The sequence below is a fragment of the Triticum aestivum genome, chromosome 7A (genome assembly GCF_018294505.1).
Source record: "Triticum aestivum cultivar Chinese Spring chromosome 7A, IWGSC CS RefSeq v2.1, whole genome shotgun sequence".
Classification (NCBI taxonomy): domain Eukaryota; kingdom Viridiplantae; phylum Streptophyta; class Magnoliopsida; order Poales; family Poaceae; genus Triticum; species Triticum aestivum.
The window spans coordinates 728,010,075-728,019,772 of NC_057812.1; the positions used below are offsets into that span (position 1 = coordinate 728,010,075).

A 9,698-nucleotide genomic window follows, 5' to 3' on the forward strand; every position below is an offset into this window, starting at 1 on the left:
GTTAGGGGGAACACTTTTCTTGAAATTTTAGTGAGGGATCATCTTATTTAAGCTACCGTCGTTCTAAGCAAATAAGATGTAAAACATGATAAACATCACATGCAATCAAATAGTGACATGATATGGCCAATATCATTTTGCTCCTTTTGATCTCCATCTTCGGGGCTCCATGATCATCGTTGTCACCGGCATGACACCATGATCTCCATCATCATGATCTCCATCATCGTGTCTTCTTGAAGTTGTCTCGTCATCTATTACTTCTACTACTATGGCTAATGCTTTAGCAATAAAGTAAAGTAATTACATGACGTTTATGTTGACACGCAGGTCATAAATAAATTAAGACAACTCCTATGGCTCTTGCCGGTTGTCATACTCATCGACATGCAAGTCGTGATTCCTATTACAAGAACATGATCAATCTCATACATCACATATATCATTCATCACATCCTTTTGGCCATATCACATCACAAGGCATATGCTGCAAAAACAAGTTAGACGTCCTCTAATTGTTGTTGCAAGTTTTTACGTGGCTACTATAGGTTTCTGAAGGAAATATGCCCTAGAGGCAATAATAAAGTTATTATTTATTTCCTTATATCATGATAAATGTTTATTATTCATGCTAGAATTGTATTAACCGGAAACATAATACATGTGTGAATACATAGAAAAACAGAGTGTCACTAGTATGCCTCTACTTGACTAGCTCGTTAATCAAAGATGATTATGTTTCCTAACCATGGACAAAGAGTTGTTATTTGATTAACGGGATCACATCATTAGTTGAATGATCTGATTGACATGACCCATTCCATTAGCTTAGCACCCGATCGTTTAGTATGTTGCTATTGCTTTCTTCATGACTTATACATGTTCCTTTGACTTTGAGATTATGCAACTCCCGTTTTCCGGAGGAACACTTTGTGTGCTACCAAACGTCACAACGTAACTGGGTGATTATAAAGGTGCTCTACAGGTGTCTCCAAAGGTACATGTTGGGTTGGCATATTTCGAGATTAGGATTTGTCACTCCGATTGTCGGAGAGGTATCTCTGGGCCCACTCGGTAATGCACATCACATAAGCCTTGCAAGCATTGCCACTAATGAGTTAGTTGCGAGATGATGTATTATGAAACGAGTAAAGAGACTTGCCGGTAACGAGATTGAACTAGGTATTAAGATACCGATGATCGAATCTCGGGCAAGTAACATACCGATGACAAAGGGAACAACATATGTTGTTATGCGGTCTGACCGATAAAGATCTTCGTAGAATATGTAGGAACCAATATGGGCATCCAGGTCCCGCTATTGGTTATTGACCGGATACGTGTCTCGGTCATGTCTACATTGTTCTCGAACCCGTAGGGTCCGCACGCTTAAGGTTTCGATGACAGTTATATTATGAGTTTATGAGTTTTGATGTACCGAAGGAGTTCGGAGTCCCGGATGAGATCGGGGACATGACGAGGAGTCTCAAAATGGTCGAGGCGTAAAGATCGATATATTGGACGACTATATTCGGACATCGGAAAGGTTCCAAGTGATTCGGGTATTTTTCGGAGTACCGGGTAGTTACGGGAGAAGCAATGGGCCTTGATGGGCTTTAGTGGGAAGAGGAGAAAGGGCCAAGGGGCTGCTGCGCCCCCCCTCCCCTCTGGTCCGAATTGGACTAGGGAAGAGGGGGCCGGCCACCTTTCCTTCTCCTCTACTTCCTTCTCCCTTCCTCCCCTCTTGGTGGACTCCTACTAGGACTTGGAGTCCTAGTAGGACTCCACATCCTGGCCGCACCAATTGCCTTTATATACTGAGGCAAGGGGCACCCCATGAACACAAGTTGATCCACGTGATCATATTCTTAGCCGTGTGCGGTGCCCCCTTCCACCATAATCCTTGATAATATTGTAGCAGTGCTTAGGCGAAGCCCTGTGACAGTAGTACATCAAGATCGTCACCACGCCGTCGTGCTGACGGAACTCTTCCCCGACACTTTGCTGGATCGGAGTCCGGGAATCGTCATCGAGCTGAACGTGTGCTAGAACTCGGAGGTGCCGTAGTTTCGGTGCTTGATCGGTCGGGCCGTGAAGACGTACGACTACATCAACCAAGTTAACACTTCCGTTGTCGATCTACAAGGGTACGTAGATCACACTCTCCCCTCTCGTTGCTATGCATCACCATGATCTTGCGTGTGCGTAGGATTTTTTTTGAAATTACTACGTTCCCCAACAGTTTCTAGCAAGAACGTTTCTTACCTACGCGAAAACCACAACGTGATATGCCAATTTCCATTTACCCTTCATAAGGACCCTTTTCATCGAATCCGATCCGACTAAAGTGGGAGAGACAGACACCTGCTGGCCACCTTATGCAACTAGTGCATGTCAGTCGGTGGAACTAGTCTCACGTAAGAGTACGTGTAAGGTCGGTCTGGGCCGCTTCATCCCACGATGTCGCCGAATCAAGATAAGACTACTAACGGCAAGTAATTGACAAAATCGACGCCCACAACTGCTTTGTGTTCTACTCGTGCATAGAAACTACGCATAGACCTAGCTCTGATACCACTGTTGGGGAACGTAGCAGAAATTTAAAATTTTCTACGCATCACCAAGATCAATCTATGGAGTAATCTAGCAACGAGGGGAAGGAGAGTGCATCTACATACCCTTGTAGATCGCTAAGCGGAAGCGTTCAAGTGAACGGGGTTGATGGAGCCGTACTCGTCGTGATCCAAATCACCGGTGATCCTAGTGCCGAACGGACGGCACCTCCGCGTTCAACACACGTACAGCCCGGTGACGTCTCCTACGCCTTGATCCAGCAAGGGGAGAAGGAGAGGTTGGGGAAGACTCCATCCAGCAGCAGCACGACGGCATGGTGGTGGTGGAGGAGCGCGGGAGTCCAGCAGGGCTTCGCCAAGCACTACGAGAGACGAGGAGGAAGAGGGGTAGGGCTGCGCCAACAGGGGAGGAACTTCATCTGTTGGGCTGCCCCTTTGCCTCCACTATATATAGGGGGAGAGGGAGGGCTGCGCCCCCACCTAGGGTTTCCACCCTAGGGGTGGCGGCAGCCCCAATCCCCATCTGGGGTGGCGGCCAAGTGGGGTGGGGGGAGAGGGAGGCGCACCAGGCATGGGCCTTAGGGCCCATACCGGTGATGCCCGGAACACTTCCGGTGGCCAAAACCATACTTTCTATATATCAATCTTTACCTACGGACCATTTCGGAACTCCTCGTGACATCCGGGATCTCATCCGGGACTCCGAACAACATTCGGTAACCGCGTACATACTTTCCCTATAATCCTAGCGTCATCGAACCTTAAGTGTGTAGACCCTATGGGCTCGGGAGTCATGCAGACATGGCTGAGACAACTCTCCGGTCAATAACCAACAGCGGGATCTGGATACCATGTTGGCTCCCACATGCTCCATGATGATCTCATCGGATGAACCACGATGTCAAGGATTCAATCAATCCCGTATACAATTCCCTTTGTCTAGCGGCACGATACTTGCCCGAGATTCGATCGTCGGTATCCCGATACCTTGTTCAATCTCGTTACCGGCAAGTCTCTTTACTCGTTCCGTAACACATCATCCCGTGATCAACTCCTTGATCACATTGTGCACATTATGATGATGTCCTACCGAGTGGGCCTAGAGATACCTCTCCGTTTACACGGAGTGACAAATCCCAGTCTCGATTCGTGCCAACCCAACAGACACTTTCGGAGATACCTGTAGTGTACCTTTATAGCCACCCAGTTACGTTGTGACGTTTGGCACACCCAAAGCACTCCTACGGTATCCGGGAGTTGCACAATCTCATGGTCTAAGGAAATGATACTTGACATTAGAAAAGCTTTAGCATACGAACTACGATCTTTGTGCTAGGCTTAGGATTGGGTCTTGTCCATCACATCATTCTCCTAATGATGTGATCCCGTTATCAACGACATCCAATGTCCATGGTCAGGAAACCGTAACCATCTATTGATCGACGAGCTAGTCAACTAGAGGCTTACTAGGGACATGGTGTTGTCTATGTATCCACACATGTATCTGAGTTTCCTATCAATACAATTCTAGCATGGATAATAAACAATTATCATGAATAATGAAATATATACAATAATAACTAATTTATTATTGCCTCTAGGGCATATTTCCAACACTTAGGTACACATCAATGTCGTTGTCGGGTTGCTTAGGGCCTTGGATGAGCACTGGCATCATAATGAACTTCCGCTTCATGCACAACCAAGGAGGAAGGTTATACAAACATAGAGTCACAGGCCAGGTGCTATGGTTGCTGCTCTGCTCCCCAAAAGGGTTAATGCCATCTGCCTTAGACCAAATCATACATTCCTTGCGTCATCTGCAAACTCCTTCCCGTACTTTCTTTCGATTTTTCTCCACTGCGACCCGTCAGCGGGTACTCTCAACTTTCCGTCTTTCTTACGGTCTTCTCTGTGCCATCGCATAGCCTTGGCATGCTCTTTGTTTTGGAACAAACGTTTGAACCGTGGTATTATAGGAGCATACCACATCACCTTGGCAGGAATCTTCTTCCTGGGGCGCTCGCCCTCGACATCACCAGAGTCATCGCGACTGATCTTATAGCGCAATGCACCGCATACTGGGCAAGCGTTCAAATCCTCGTACTCACCGCAGTAGAGGATGCAATCATTAGGGCATGCATGTATCTTCTGCACCTCTAACCCTAGAGGGCAGACAGCCTTCTTTGCTTCGTACATACCCTCGGGCAATTCGTTGTCCTTTGGAAGCATATTCTTTATCATTACCAGCAACTTTCCAAATCCCTTGTCGGATACACCATTCTCTGCCTTCCATTGTAGCAATTCCAGTGTGGTGCCCAGCTTTTTCTTGTCACCTACGCAATTCGGGTACAACAATTTTTTGTGATCCTCTAACATGCGCTACAACTTCTTCTTCTCCAAATCACTTGCGCAGTTTGTCTTTGCATCGGCAATGGCCCGACCTAGATCATCAACGGGCTCATCCAATGCCTCTTCTTCAGCTTCTTCCCGCATTGCCGGCTCAGCTTCTTCCCGCATTACCGGCTCAGCTTCTTCCCTCATTGTTGTATCATCGTATTCAGGGAACCCATGGCCAGGATAGCTGTCGTCGTCCTCTTCTTCTTCATTGTCTTCCATCATAACCCCTCTTTCTCCATGCTTGGTCCAAACATTATAGTGGGGCATGAAACCGGACTCAAACAGGTGGACGTGGATGGTTCTTGACGTAGAGTAATTGTGACCATTCTTACAGCCAGCACATGGACAAGGCATAAAACCATCCGCCCGCTTGTTTACCTCAGCCGCAAGCAGAAAAGTACGCACGCCATTAATGAACTCGGGAGAGCATCGGTCATCGTACATCCATTGCCGGCTCATCTTCAATACACAGCACCGAAAACACCAAATTAACACAATACATAAAGTTCATACATAATGATCATACAACACTTAAATGCAATAAACAAATAACTCTCTAGCTAAAGAATTTAAATGCAACAACAAATACGATCAAGATCGCAACTAAGATAACAATTGATCCAACAGCATAATGATACCAAGCCTCACTATGAATGTCATATTTTCTAATCTTTTTAATCTTCAAGCGCATTTTCTTCATCTTAATCTTGTGATCATCGACGACATCGGCAACATGCAACTCCAATTCCATCTTCTCCCCCTCAATTCTTTTCTATTTTTCCTTCAAATCCTCATTTTCTCTTTCAACTAAATTTAACCTCTCGACAATAGGGTCGGTTGGAATTTCTGGTTCAACTACCTCCTACATACAAATATCTATGTCAACTTGATGGGCATAATTTGTCATAAACACGAAATGCAATGAATAGTTTTAAAAGAGAATATACCACATCTGAATCTTAACCCGGATGAGGGCCGACGGGGACGGATATCAAAACCACGGCACTATGTATAACAAACAACGTATGGGTAAGATAATTATACGAGTAACTATATATCCAAATCACACAAACATCAATTTTTTATATAAAACTTCATGTACAAGAGGCTCACCACAAGGTGGTGCCGGCGACGGGACGTTGCGAGCGATCGACGATGGTTACGACGGAGATTTAGAAGGTACTAAGTAAACCACACCTACATATGCAAACTAAGTGTTATTTTTTACCTCAAATTGCATATAAATCAAATACTAGCACATATATATAATTCCTCCCAAATTACTAAACTCAAAAATCAATCACTATATAAAGCATTGCACGAGCTAATCTAGCAATGAGAGATGAAAGGACAAAGTTGTTAATCTTTGTGATCATTTGAATGGATGGGGGCCTTCAAATCTTGACAAATTTTGGGCAAAATGTGTGATGAGCTTGAGAGGAAGAGGGAAAAGAATAGAGAGGAGATGGGAAAGGGGAAGAACAGAGCGAGCTCGGATGGACGAAGGGTCTATGTAGGACGACCTTTAGTACCGGTTCGTGATACGACCCGGTACTAAAGGTGCTGGAGGGGTCCTGGACTAACAACATCATGCCACCACTCACTTTAGTACCGGCTCGTGGCACGAACCGGTGCTAAAGGTTCGCTACGAACCGGTACTAATGAGAGCGGCCGGCTAGCCGTTGGAACCGGCACTAATGCACACATTAGTGCCGACTCAAATTCAAACCGGCACTAATGTGCTTCACGTTTGACCTTTTTTCTACTAGTGTAAACACACTTAAAAAGTTTTTTTGGGGGGGGGGGGGGGGGGGGGGCACTTAAGAAGTTGAGATCATTGTCGCTGTCATTTGTCAATGTACTCATCCATGCACAACATGAGTGAGTACGTGAGCTATCGGCAGCTAGTCTCACATCTCATCATATGTGTATATGTCGTGGCGGGCCGTCCGGCGCGGGTTAAGTCTCAGTCGACTGAGATTTAGCAAACCCGTTTTGTGAATACACTTATCAATTGCGTTTTATGCATTGCATGGCATACCACTTATTTACCTTCCATTCATATGTGCCAATCATGAGAACATATGTGTATATGGCCATTCATTAATATATAGCTGCTAATGATCAATCTCTCTTACTTCTGGAATACATAAGATTTTGTCTTACACTTCTTTTAGGGTGTGGCTAGGTCTCACTCGACTAAGATTTAACCAAGTCTCAGTCAAGTGACAAACATGCAATAGAGAAAAAGAAAAAACTGAGATTTTCTTTTTTGCACGAATCTTAACGTAAGATTTAACGAATATAGCAACGACTGAGACTTCGTTATGTTTTAATCGACTAAGACTTAGCAAGACTGCTTCTTTTATCCTCCCTTCCCACCCCATGTTTGTTTTTGGTTTTGCCAAATTTTTACATTGATCTTAGTCGAAGACCGCTTGAACTGCCTCGTATCTCTTTGATAAGACAATAAGTATTGATTAAACAAACTGTATTAAGGAACAAATACCGATCTCAAATATGGACTAGGGCCTGTTTGGCACTACTCCGCTCCAAAATCAGCTTCGCTACATCAAGTCCACTTCGGAACAGTTTTATACAAGAGATGCAGCTCCAGCTCCATCATTGGATTAAGATCCAACAGGCCGCTCTGCTTTTTTTGCATTCAGCTTTCATCCTCCAAAAATGGTTCTTCTTCACTCCTCATGTCCAGTTTGCTCCGCCTTGTTCCTGGCTCGACATCGGAGTTCAAGCTCATCTCCTTCCTTTTCCTCCCACGAAATGAACTTAGCCAAATTGCAAATTCAGACAACTTAGATATAGCCGTGGTTCTCAAAATAATGATAATGAAGGAACAAATATGTACATGTTCCACTGTTCACTTTGTATTGAGGCTGTTCCTTATTAATGGAGAGAAACCCTGTACATGCATGCACACGTACGTGTTGATGAGGTTATGTAGTTCTCCGGCTCCATTATTCCGGAATAATAAATGCAGCGGCAACTCAATTGGCAGCCACTAGAACACTGTTCATACTCGAGCCCACCACCACTCACATGGCGCCACAAGACGTCAAGCCAGGCCCCTCTCGTTTGTGTATGATTGGAAATGCATGGTTGCTCGCCTGTGAATTTAGCTTGTCATCAAGGGAGTTTCGGTGGGCACATGAAATCAATCCTTTCGTGATCCCCTCCAACCGGTAGCCAGTTAATTATACAGTTTAAGACTTTATTCAGAGTATTCTTGACGCGCATGTGGAGTTGAAAAGAAGCTTTGCTTCCATATCATCTTCTTCATGCCCCCCACGTAGGTGTAGCTCCGTCCGTTATCCAACTCTCCATGCCGCTCCATTGCTAGCTTGGCGCTTAAAGAGAGCCTTCAACCACACACCTCCTCATCCTAGTCTCATTCTCGCGCCGCTCCACCGCCTCCATCCTCCCTCCGGACGCCAGCGCCCTTACCGGTGCCGCGTGCGGGTTCGGTGGCCAGGCGGCAGCGGAGCTCGCTTCCCAGGGAGGGTTCCACATTGCGGCCGTCGGCGCTGGATTCTTCCGCGGCGGCCGGGCTTGCGGCGCCTGCTACCAGCTGAGATTTTTTTTTCGAAAAGAGGGTTAAGCCCCGGTCTCTGCATCAGAACGATGCTTACCGCCGAATTATTAATAAGCAAAAAGGTTCAACAGAAATCTTTAGGTCTCAAAAGTAAAGAAGCTCAAAAAGAGCAAAAGCAACATGACAGGATAGCCACAACCGGCAGGCAAAAGATAAGATAGAAAACTAAACCTATATCCTATTACATGACCACCATCCAAACTGGTTGAAGATATTCCGAGTTGCCATCTTCCATCGGATAGATCCAGTAACTTCTACCAGTCGAGATGCAGGGGCCGGAGCGCGTGCGCGGCGGGTGGCGTCAAGGTCATCATCGCCGACGTGGCGAAGCCGGCGACGGACACGAACAGGACAGGCGGCGGCCAGTTCCAGCTCACTAGGGACGCGTTCGCCGCCTTGACTGCTTCTCGTGACGATGGTCAGCTGGCGAGCTTGGTGGACACGGCCGTCGAGGTGACTTCAGAAGGATACCTTGCGCGTACAAGAGCAAAAACCTCGCGGTGAGGGTGGAGCAGGGACAAGGGCCACCTCGCCCTCCGGTTCCTCTACCAGTCGAGGTGGCGAACGCGGCGGCACCTGATGCCGCACAGAGCGTCGCCGCGCCGTCGCAGACGAAATGGCAGTACATGACGGGGCGCGAGGGGTCACCCGGGGTGTGGCGCACGTCGCACGCGCCGGCCGGCCCGCTGCGGCTCCGGCTCGTAGTCACCGCGGGGTCCGGCGGCAAGTGGCTGCTCTCTGACGGGGCGGTGCTCCCGGCGGAGTGGCATGCTGGCGCGGTCTACGGCACTGGCATGCGGGTCACTGAGGTCGCTGCAAACACCTGCGGCAGCGCCTCCTGCGGTGCCGGGGACGACAACCACGACGATGATTAGGAGCTCAGATGACGCCCACGCTCGCATCCATCGGAGCCTGCCTGCACGCCACCGGCCAGCCGCCGGGAAGGTCGATGATGCATTGATGTTGCTGCTGCTGCTGCTGCATGTACACTGCACGGATGTGTAGGTGTTCCGCTGCATCTACATCGCGACCAAACGGCACAACACAACGCCGGCACACGCAGAAAAGTGAAGAGAAATGGAGGAAGGGGCATAACAGCGAAAAACACCCCGAAA

At 47.3% G+C, this 9,698-nt stretch overlaps 1 pseudogene; it reads left to right on the plus strand.

The window, feature by feature from the left end:
- The first annotated feature begins 7,678 nt into the window (after positions 1 to 7,678).
- On the plus strand, positions 7,679 to 9,458 carry LOC123153892 (expansin-like A4; annotated as a pseudogene).
- Positions 9,459 to 9,698: the final 240 nt, after the last annotated feature.